Below are 11,355 nucleotides of genomic sequence, written 5' to 3' on the forward strand. Positions count from 1 at the left end.
CTATTGAGAATGTGTATTAGTCCTTTCTCATGCTGATAATAAAGACATACTTGAAACTGGATAATTTATAAAGAAAAAGAGGTTTAATAGACTTCTAGTTCCACAGGGCTGGGGAGGCCTCACATCCAGCAAGGTGAAGGAAAAGCAAAAGCATCTCTTACGTGGTGGCAGGCAAGAGAGCATGTGCAGGGAAACTGCCCTTTATAAAACCATCAGATCTCATGAGACTTTTACTCAATATCATGTGAGCAGCACAGAAAGCCCAATCTTGTGATTTAATTATCTTCCACTGGGTCCCTCCCACGACACATGGGGATTATGAAGCTGTAATACAAGATGCAGAGATGCAGCCAAACCATATTGTTTTGTCCCTGGCCTCTCCCAAATATCATGTTCTCACATTTTGACACTAATCATGTCTTCCCAACAGTTCCCCCAAAGTCTTAATTCATTTCAGCTCTATCTTAAAATTCCACAGTCCAAAGTTTCATCTGAGATGAAGCAAGTCTCTTCTGTCTACAAGCCTGCAACATCTAAAGCAACTACAGGCTGTCTGCATTCCTTGACTTGTAGACATGTTACTTTCGAGATACAATGGGAGTACAGGCATTGGATAAATACATCCATTCAAAATAGGAGAGACTGGCCAAAACGAAGGGGCTAAATGCCCTATGCAAGTCCAAAATTCAATAGGGCATTCATTAAACCTTAAAAATCCAAAATGATCTCCTTTGACTCCTTATCTCACATCTAGATTATGTTGATGCAAAAGGTGGGCTCCCACAGCCTTGGACAGCTCCACCCTTTTGGCTTTTCAGGGTACCGTCTCCCTCCTGGATGCTTTCACAGACTGGCATTGAGTGTCTGCATCTATTCCAGGTGCATATTTCAAGCTGTTAGTAGATCTACCATTCTGGGGTCTTCAGGATGGTGCTCCACAAAGCAGTGCCATGGTAGGGACTCCATGTGAGGGCTCCCACCCCATATTTCCTTTCCACACTGCCCTAGCAGAGGTTCTCCACAAAGACTCTGTTGCTGCAGCACACCTCTGCTTGGACATCCAGGTGTTTCCATACATCCTCTGAAACCTAGCTAGTGGTTCCCAAACCTCAGCCGTTGACTTCTGCTGACAGGTCCCACACCTTTGGGTGCACAGAAGCAACGGCCTGTGCTATACATTGGCCCCTTTCAGTAATGGGTGAGATGCAGGGCATCAATTCCCAAGACTGCAAAAGCAGCAAGGGCCTGAGCTCCTTTTAAACATAAGTTTCAGTCCAAACCATATGTTTGTAAATGAATAAAACTGAATGCTTTTAAGAGCACACAAGTCACATATTGAAGGCTTTACTGCTTAGAAATTTCTTCTGCCAGATGCCCTAAATCATCCCTCTCAATTTCAAATTTCCACAGGTCTCTAGGGCAGGGGCAAAATGCCACCAGTCTCTTTGCTAAAGCATAGCAAGAATCACCTTTGCTCCAGTTCCCAATAAGTTCTTCATCTTTATCTGAGATCCCCTCAGGCTGGACTTTATTTTTCTTATCACTGTCAGTATTTTGGTCAATACCATTCCATTCAACAAGTCTAAAAAGTTTCAAATTTTCCCACATCTTCCTGTCTTTTGATCCCTCCAAGTTTCTAGGAAGTTCCAAACATCCCCACATTTTTATATTTTCTTTTGAGCTATTTCTGTTTTCTCCAAACTGTTCTAACCTCCGTCTGTTCCAAAATCACTTCCATATTTCTGAGTATCTTTACAGTGGCACCCCACTCTCAGTACCAATTTACTGTATTAGTTCATTCCCATGCTACTAATAAAGGCATACCTGAGACTGAGTAATTTTTAAAGATAAAGAACTTTAACGAACTCACAGTTTCACTTGGTTGAGGAGGCCTCACAGTCATGAAGGAAGGTGAAGTAGTAATAAAGGCATGTCTTACAGGACGGCAGCCAAGAGAATATGTGCAGGGGAACTGTCCTTTTTTTTTTTTTAGATGGAGTTTCACGCTTGTTACCCAGGCTGGAGTGCAATGGCGTGATCTCGGCTCACCGCAACCTCCGCCTCCTGTGTTCAGGCAGTTCTCCTGCCTCAGCCTCCTGGGATTACAGGCATGTGCCACCATGCCCAGCTGATTTTCTGTACTTTTTTTTAGTAGAGGTGGGGTTTTACCATGTTGACCAGGATGGTCTCAATCTCTTGACCTCGTGATCCACCCACCTCGGCCTCCCAAAGTGCTGGGATTACAGGCATGAGCCACAGGAACTGTCCTTTTAAAGCCATCAGATCGCATGAGACTTACTCCCTATCATAAGAACACAGGTGAAAACCTGCCACCATATGATTACCTCCCACCAAGTCCCTCCCACAACACGTGAGGATCATGGGCATTACATTTCAAGATGAGATTTGGGTGGAGACACCGCCAAACCATATCAGAATTCAGGAAGCCACTAGAAGTTGCTAGAACCCTCAGAGGAAGTTGCTCTACCAATCCTTTGATTTTGAACTTCTGGCTTCCAGAACTATCAGAAAAAAAGTTTCAGTTTCTTAAAGATATTAACTTTGTGATCATTTTTTTGTATGACAGTCCTAGGAACCAATGTACTATATAATGTAACATATTCACAAGTTCTGCAAATTTGGATTTGGACATCTTTGAAGGCCATTATTTTGCCTATTGCATTATGTAACAAACAATTGTACTGATACTATCACACAAAATTCTTTTAATTTCAGAGGGCCAGTATATATTAATAATAGCTCATAACAAATCCAGATTTATTGCTTCAACCCACAAGGAATAATAGTAAAGTAATGTTACTTTAATTTATTAATATTACTGAAAGTTTATAAAAAGATTCAGTACTATCCATTTAGTTATTTATTGCTTTATTACAAACTTCCCTGTGACTTAATGGTTGGAAATCATATCATTTTACTTCCTCATCATTCTGTAGGTCAAGAATGTGGGCAGTGGGATTTGCTGGATTCATTAATTTGGTGACATTCAGGGGATGCTTTGTCTGGTGTGGAGCATCTAAAACTTTACTCACATGTTTCTCATGGTGACGCTCATTTACATGGCCTTTCTCTGTCTAGATTTCTAGCCTCAGCTTTCTCATGGGATCGTGGTCTCAGAATTTTCAAACTTCATGCATTGTTTTGAGAAGGGTGAATGTACAATCCTTCAGCATGTTTCTCCCCACAGTATAATGGTCAGTGCAAGTTGCAGGGCAAGTTCAGTGTCAAGAGAAGGGAAAATTAAAGCTATATGGGAGAATTTGTAAGGAATGATGGCCATACTTAATCCATTGCAAACAGGGCCTGCTTCATGGACATATGATCTGTCTGGTCACACAGGGCCCTGCACTTCGCTTAATTCTCTGCATCACTGTATTTACATATTTAATACTTTTAAAACAAGGAACCCACATTTTCTTTTTATTCAAGGCACCACAAATTCCATAGCAATTTCTGAGAAGACACATAAGCCAAACAAATTTTAAAAAGTATTACACTTATTTTTCAGATGATAACATGACCTAGATGCTAAAGAATTTGCATAAATTTATATATTTAGCAAGTGGTAGAGTTTCAAAATTAATATTTTATATTATTTCCATTACCCTATATTATTTGAACTTTGTTATAAGGATCTATGTTCTTTTCAGGTATAAAATAAAAACATCAAAATTTTATTATCTGCCTATTATTTGCCAAGCTGAGGGCTTTTAAATGTTTTATGTACAGTTAATGACATAATAACATTATTTTTTTTTGCTATTATATTATAAAGAGAAAAACTCTCTTCAGATTCCATAGTGATCCCCACAGAAGGACATAGATCAGTTTACTCTGTGACAAGCCAATGCCTGAATTAAACTCTGCGACCCATGGAGGAGCAATTATAATTGACCAGGTTTTGATCTCTGCTGTAAACTTTAAACTGGAAGTCAGTCATACTAAGCACATCTCAAATCTTAAGAAACAAATTGGAGGATAACTCTTTCCTAAAAACATGACTGACAGGCAGACAAAATATGTCTACTAAGAAGTTCAGCTTGAATATTAAACCATATGTTTTCTATTGTAAAACCTTCAGTTTTATTTAAACAACAATGTGGATATCTGGTGCAAACCCCATGCTATGACTTCCATTTCAGGGCCCAACTCACTCTCAGTGATGAGATGTGGAATGATCTGCCTGTGTTACAAAAACTACATGTCTATTAATTTATTAGTTTCTTTTTCTCACTGGGCATTTATAGAAACAGACATTGGTAAGAAACGAGTTTAATAACTTAATGTATTTTATGAGTGCACATGTGATCTGAGGTGAGTTATTTACAAACTGTGTGCTTTACAATATTTCGATGTGAATAGCCTGTGATCATGGCCACAAGAAAAAAATGTGATTAAGATAAGTGTAGAAAAAATAACTGCCTTCTTTTTCACTGTGATTTTTACCAGTCTCTATATGAGTTAATTTTTACCTTAATTCATTATAATAATGTTATTCTAAATTGCATTTAGTAGCAAGAAGTTTTGTTTTGTTGTGGCATGTTTTGGCTTAAAGCAATTCTGTGAGTGTTCTTCTTCAATGTAATCTTATTTCTTGTATTTTTAGTGAGATATGTAACCTATATATTCATTTCTTGGCTAGAAATTGAGAGATACATACTGTGAACATTTCAAGTGATGTTTTACGTTTTAGATGTGTTCCACTTGTCCTGGAATAAGTAAAGTGACAAAAATATGTTGGTAAAATATCAAGAACAAAGACATTTTCAACGAAATTTAAAGTATAACCAGAGAACACGTTTTTAGACACATCACAGCTGGAACCAGTCCTGATTTGGCATGGTGAATGTCTGAGCGGTGCTTTTTATGCTTTTTTACAAAAAGACAAGTCTTTGACGTCCTTTCCAACTAGTTCAATAACAGTAGGATAACTATCTTGTAGATTAAACATTATAAGCTTTTGTCTTTCTATGATGGAGTATCTAGTATGCATTCATCACTTCCCTTCTTGATCTTATTTGGATGGGGAAACATTAGTTTAATAAGAGAAACAAACACCAAACTCTTTCTCCATGCCATTCTTTCACATCGATTGGACAACGAGATGTAACTGAAATGCCTGAAAAATCTATTTGAAAGGGACTTTCACATCTGAAAAAAAAAAACAACTTTTCTGCTTCCTGCAACTTGTACCTAATGAGAAGAGCTCCAATGACCATTTTCTGTCTTCGAAGCTAGAAATTATGATATACAGAAAGATAGAAGGACTCTAAGTCCTTCAAGTGTTTGTGAACGACCATATTAACCTCAGACTGGCTACGTGTGTAATTCTTCTACAAAGCATCATAAACTTATTTATTTAAGGAACTGAAAGCTTTATTAATTTACAGCTTTACTCGTTGTTGTGTGCAATTTCCATATTATAAATTTGATGCCTTTGTGGATCTGAGATTGTTTTATTTTTACATATTTTTCCATCTTTCTTAGCATTCAAATCACCTCTCCACAAAAACATCAAAAAATCAATTTCTATGCTTTAGTCCTATTCATATTTGTGTATTTTTCTTAGAATATAGTTTATGCAAATGGACTGAAAAATGTAAATTGCTTGTTTGAGTGCTTTTAACAACAGTTAATTGTTGTTTCTAGTAATGCATTTTTAGGAACATACAGGTGCTTCTCAAATTATTGTTGGCCCAATATAGATTTTTTTTAAATGACGCGTTTAGTATGTATATATAAAATATAAGTTATATCGGCCATTTATAAAGAAAAGATGTGATAGGTTTAAATCTGGATATACCGCTGAAACAATAATGATCAGTCGCTGACAGAGTTCTGCTCTCCGAAGCATACAAAGTCTCAGTTGTGCTTTACTCACAGTTCTTCAAAAGATTTTTGATCCTTAGATAAAGAATTTGCTAATACTTTAAAGTTTTAAACTTAAGATCTATAAGGATTATGTGATAGTTTTACTTAAGCTAGAAAATGCCTACGATCTTTAGACCAACAACTCATCCCCAGGCTTTTATGGAATACCAACATTACAATGAGAAAATATAAGTGACATCCAAAAACCTCAGCTAAGGATATAATATAAAGAAGAAAAAAAGTAACCTGAAGACTGGGTACTTCATGAATTCACATTGAGGGTAATTTAATCCTTTTTCTGTCCTCCAAACACCTATTATTGTCATCTCACAGTCTTGCCAACTCAAGGTGTAAAGCTAATAGCACATTCACCATAAAAAATTGATGGCCCTTTATCCCTTTAAATTTGAGCCTTACTCTTCTATATAATTACATGTTGGTTTTCCTTTGTTTTGAAATCTATATGGTATGGAATGAATTGTGTTTCTCCTTTTCCCCAAATTCATGTTGAAGCCCTAACACCCAATGTAATTGGAACTAAAGTTTTAGGAGGCACTTAAGGTTAAATGAGGTAAATAGGAGTGAGGTCCTAATCTAATAAGATCGTGGTCTTGTAAGAACAGAAAGAGAGAGAGAAAGAGAGAGAGAGAGAGAGAGAGACAGAGAGAGAAAGAGAGAGAGAGGATATTGGTTTGGGGGGTGCAGGGGGAGACAGACAGAGAGAGAGAGAGAGAGAGAGAGAGAGAGAGAGAGAGAGAGAGAGAGAGAGATTTTTGTATATTAGAGAGAGAGAGCAATTTCTCTGTATTTACAAACACCAAGTAAAGGTCAGGTAAGGACACAGAGAGAAGCAGCCATCTATGAGTCAGGGAGAGAGTCCTTCCCAGAGCCCAACTATGCTGGGATCCTGATCTCAGACTTCTAGCTCCCAAAACTGTAAGAAAATAAATTTGTGTTATTGAAGTCCCACAGTCTCTGATATTTTGTTATGGCATCCCAAGCAGGCTAAGACACTATTTTATTTTAATTTACATTATTATTATTATTTGCAGTTTTTCTTTTCTTCTTTATCATAAGATTTTAGACGTATGTTTTATTTTTTCTTGTAATACCTACCATTCAGTTTATTTCTTTGTAGCTACTCAATTAATATGCTTGAGCACATCTAAAAATGACTAAAGGAAATTCCCGATTATAACTGAATCTAGAGATGAGCATGGTATGACAGCATATGAGGCTGAATGAAATCATGAAGTTCACATACCCAAGCATTTAAGTAATGCTTTTAGCTCAGGCACTTCCTTAAGATTTTTAACAGCTTGGGTTTCCCCCTGAAGTGGCACCACATGAGTGTAGGAAATGCATGGCAGAAAATTATTCTTTGTATTTTATCATTGTTCTTTAGAACTGGAAATATTTCTTTAAAATGTATATGTCTGGGAACAACCACTCCTCCCAGTTCTGATTCAATTATTCTGAACAAAGCCCTAGAATCTGTATTTTTAAAACAATTAAAGCAACACTTATTCATATAATTTTAATTTTTTTCTAGTCACCACAAAAAGTAAAAACAAAAATAAGTTCCTGTAGTAGAGGAAAGTGACAAATGATCAAGTAGATATAATACTGTTTGATAAATCATTTTAAGAGTATGTATGATAAAGGCACTATTGAATCACTCATACGCACACATACAAATGAAACCTACCTTATTGTTAAGTTTGATTGATGATTGTTAGCTATAGAAAACATCTCAAAATGCCTTTTAACATCACTTAAAGAATAAAGGAAAAAAATACTTGCGAAAGGATGTATCCAGGCAGAACTCCAATGATAATGACAGTGAAATTACAGTTTCTTATGATTCCAGCTACCAATGAGTTGTACCTATCAACAAAGTAGCACGTTATTACTGAACTTCCCATTATTCACAACTTTTTTGAGGAGTAAAGCATGACAGATTTAAATCTGGATATATGAGTGAAGGAATGATGACCAATTACTAATAGGATTTATTCACTATACAGTGAATCTACCTCTGCTACAATGTCATGTAACAATGAATGAATAAGATAGATTGGTGGACATAGATCAACAGTCTTAACAGGAGATATATTGTTTAATTAATGCAATCAAATTAATTTGATTATTTTATTGTAGTTATCTACAAGGCTGTTCAGATAACTAAAACAACTCTTATTAAAAGAATGATTGGAAATGTGACTCATATCTATTGAGTATTTGTTATGTGATAGGTAGTATTATATTTACAACTTTTCCAGTTAATGTTGTCACTCCCACCTTTTAGATGAGGAAATTAAAACTCAGGGTGGATTAAAGAAATTAAAAAACTTTCCCAAGACAGACAACTTATTGACAGAGTCAGGAAATAAAGCTGGACTTTCCTGAATACAATGCACTTGGGCATTTTATACTACTTGGGGTATAAATTTCTATAGGGCTGAGTAATGTTCAGTGTCTGTGTATTTAGATTCCTTTATTTTATAATTACAGTTTGTTTATTTTTTCCAGAAAGATCAATGAATTTAGGCTAATAGAATCATAGTCATTTAGCCTTGTAAAATAAACTATTTTTATTTTTCTTGTTCAAGTATTATTTTAATTATACTTTAAGTTCTGGGGTACTGTGCAGATCTTATAGGATTGTTACAAAGGTATACACATGCTGTGGTGGTTTGCTAGGTATTTTTCCCAATGTTATTGCTCTCCAATCTTCCACCCTCTGCTATGAAGGACTCCCTGTTTAATAAATGATGTTGGGAAAAATGGCTAACCATGTGCAGAAACATAGGTTTAGGCAAGGACTTCATGACTAAAGCACCAAAAGCAATGGCAACAAAAGCCAAAATAGACAAATGGGATCTAATTAAACTCCAGAGCTTCTGTGTAGCAAAAGAAAGAATTATTAGAGTGAACCAGCAACCAACGGAATGGGAAAATAGTTTTGCCAGCTACCCATCCAACAAAGGGCTAATACTCAGAATCCACAAAGAACTAAAACAGATTTACAAGAAAAAGTCAAACCCATCAAAAAGTGGGCAAAGGATATGACCAGGCACTTTCCAAAAGAAGACATTTATGCAGCCAACAAACATATGAAAAAATGTTCATCATCACTGGTCATTAGAGAAATGCAAATCAAAACCACATTGAGATGCCATCTCACGCCAGTTAGAATGGTAATCATTAGAAAAATCTGGAGACAACAGATCCTGGAGAGAATGTGGAGAAATAGGAACACTTTTACACTGTTAGTAGGAGTGCAAATTAGTTCAACCATTGTGGAGATTCCTCAAGGACCTAGAAATAGAAATTCTGTTTGACCCAGCAATCCCATTACTGGGTATATACCCCCAAAATTGTAAATCATTCTATTATAAAGACACATGCACAGTAAGTTCATTGTGGGACTGTTTACAATAGCAAAGACCTGGATCCAACCCAAATGCCCAACAAAGATAGACTGGATAAACAAAACATGGCAAATAGACACCATGGAATACGATGCAGCCATAAAAAAACGACGAGTTCATGTCTTTTGCAGGGACATGGATGAATCTGGAAACCATCATCCTCAGGAAACTGACACAAGAACAGAAAACCAAGCACTGCATGTTCTCACTTATAGGCAGGTGTTGAACAATGAGAACACATGGACATAGGGAGGGGAGCATCACACATTGGGGTCTGTAGTGGGGTGGTAATCTATTTATTTTTAAAATATTTTATTGGATCCACTGTAATGAAACTATTATTAGAGTAACAAAACCTATGCCCTTGATTTTATCTAATGCATTACTGAAATATAATAACAGGCCCCATAGCAATTTTGATTATCAAAATTATAAACAGAAAAATACGCCAAAGGTTTGTTCTGAGCATCAATATTTTTCTGAAGTGGGAGAATTTTAAGATAGTATTCTAGTATTCTCTTCAGTATGAGCCTCTTTGTGCTTTCCTTTGAGCATTAAACTTTTCAGGAAACTTACATTAGCCATGAAAATGACCCCAGTCCCAGCAGAGTGTGGCTGCAAAGTAGAAAGATTCAATTACATGGCATAAAAACTACGACAACATCCTCCAATCTCAGAAGAACTGTATGTCTGAGAAAAGCTTTCCATTACTCTTGGCAAGAATAGAGAATGATTTCTCTGGAGATCATGGCCATTATGTATTTTCCTGAAGGCTGAAGAACACCAAAATGTGTGTTCTTATAACTGTTATCAATTCAACCAACTGGAACCTCTCAACCATCTGCTGAAATCAAGGTAAATTGAGAGAAAGAAAGAGAGACAGAGAACAGTAAGTTGTCACTTAACCACTGATAGGTTCTTAGAAGCTGGGACTTTAAGTTTCTAAGACTTTAAGTGACATAGGCTATTTTATTAAAACAAGAGTGAAGTTCCTATGGCATATTTTGGCCGCAAAACTATTATTAAACTTCTATGTAAAGACCAAAACATTTCTAATATTAAACATTGAAATAAAGGTGAGATATACATACATTTAAGAACAATTAATAAAAACAAATAAGATGATTATTTCCACACGTATTCCTGTTCAGGCTCGCAAGTAGTCTGAGCCTTTCCTGGCAGCTCAGGGCACCAGGTCGGACACACTGTAGAACGGATACCATCCCATCACAGGGCACCCTCACACAGGCACTCACACTCACTAAGACTGGAACAATTCAAACATGCCCACTAACCTGAAATGTACTTCTTTAGGATGTGGAAGAAAACTGGAGTATCCAGAGAAAATCCATGTAAACATAGGGAAAATATGCAAACTCTACACAGACAGTGGCCCCAGTCAGGAATCTCTTTATTTTTTTTCTCATCAATGCCTGAACAAAACAATGTTATTCTAGGACCTACAGTATTAGGATTTAGAAACATTCCAGAAGTGAACTTTGTCTTCCCTGTCTCCTTCCAAGATTGCCTAGGAATTTGCTTAAAACAGAAGAGCCCTTATTGAGTATGGCAATGTTCAACTTGAACAAAAGTCATGATATTTGACAGACACCCATACAAGGGTTGTCATTGAATAGGTTAGAATATTTGTTCTCATTAGCCATTTTGGATTGGCTTAAAAGCACATTAGCAGATAGTTTTAAAGTAGTAGAGATTTTATGAGCATCATTGGCTCTTTTGTATGTTAATACATTCCCTATTGACACCCTTGACCTTCACAATAATTTCACTACAATGGTAGATTTGAACATGAATCCAGATGGCTATGGTAAATATTGTGGTTAGATAAGTTTAATCATGTTTAGAATTGATGCTTTTCAATCATTGTATTCACTTCTTATGGGCATGTGCATGTGTCACCTAGTGACAAAATTTAGAATTCAATCGTATTTACTACCAAAGGAAGTACATCTTGTATGTGTGGTTAATGGCCCAGTACAATGGACCTATGCAGTCCAGTGAAATTTTG

Source organism: Callithrix jacchus, chromosome 7 (genome assembly GCF_049354715.1).
Source record: "Callithrix jacchus isolate 240 chromosome 7, calJac240_pri, whole genome shotgun sequence".
In the NCBI taxonomy this organism is placed as follows: Eukaryota; Metazoa; Chordata; class Mammalia; order Primates; family Cebidae; genus Callithrix; species Callithrix jacchus.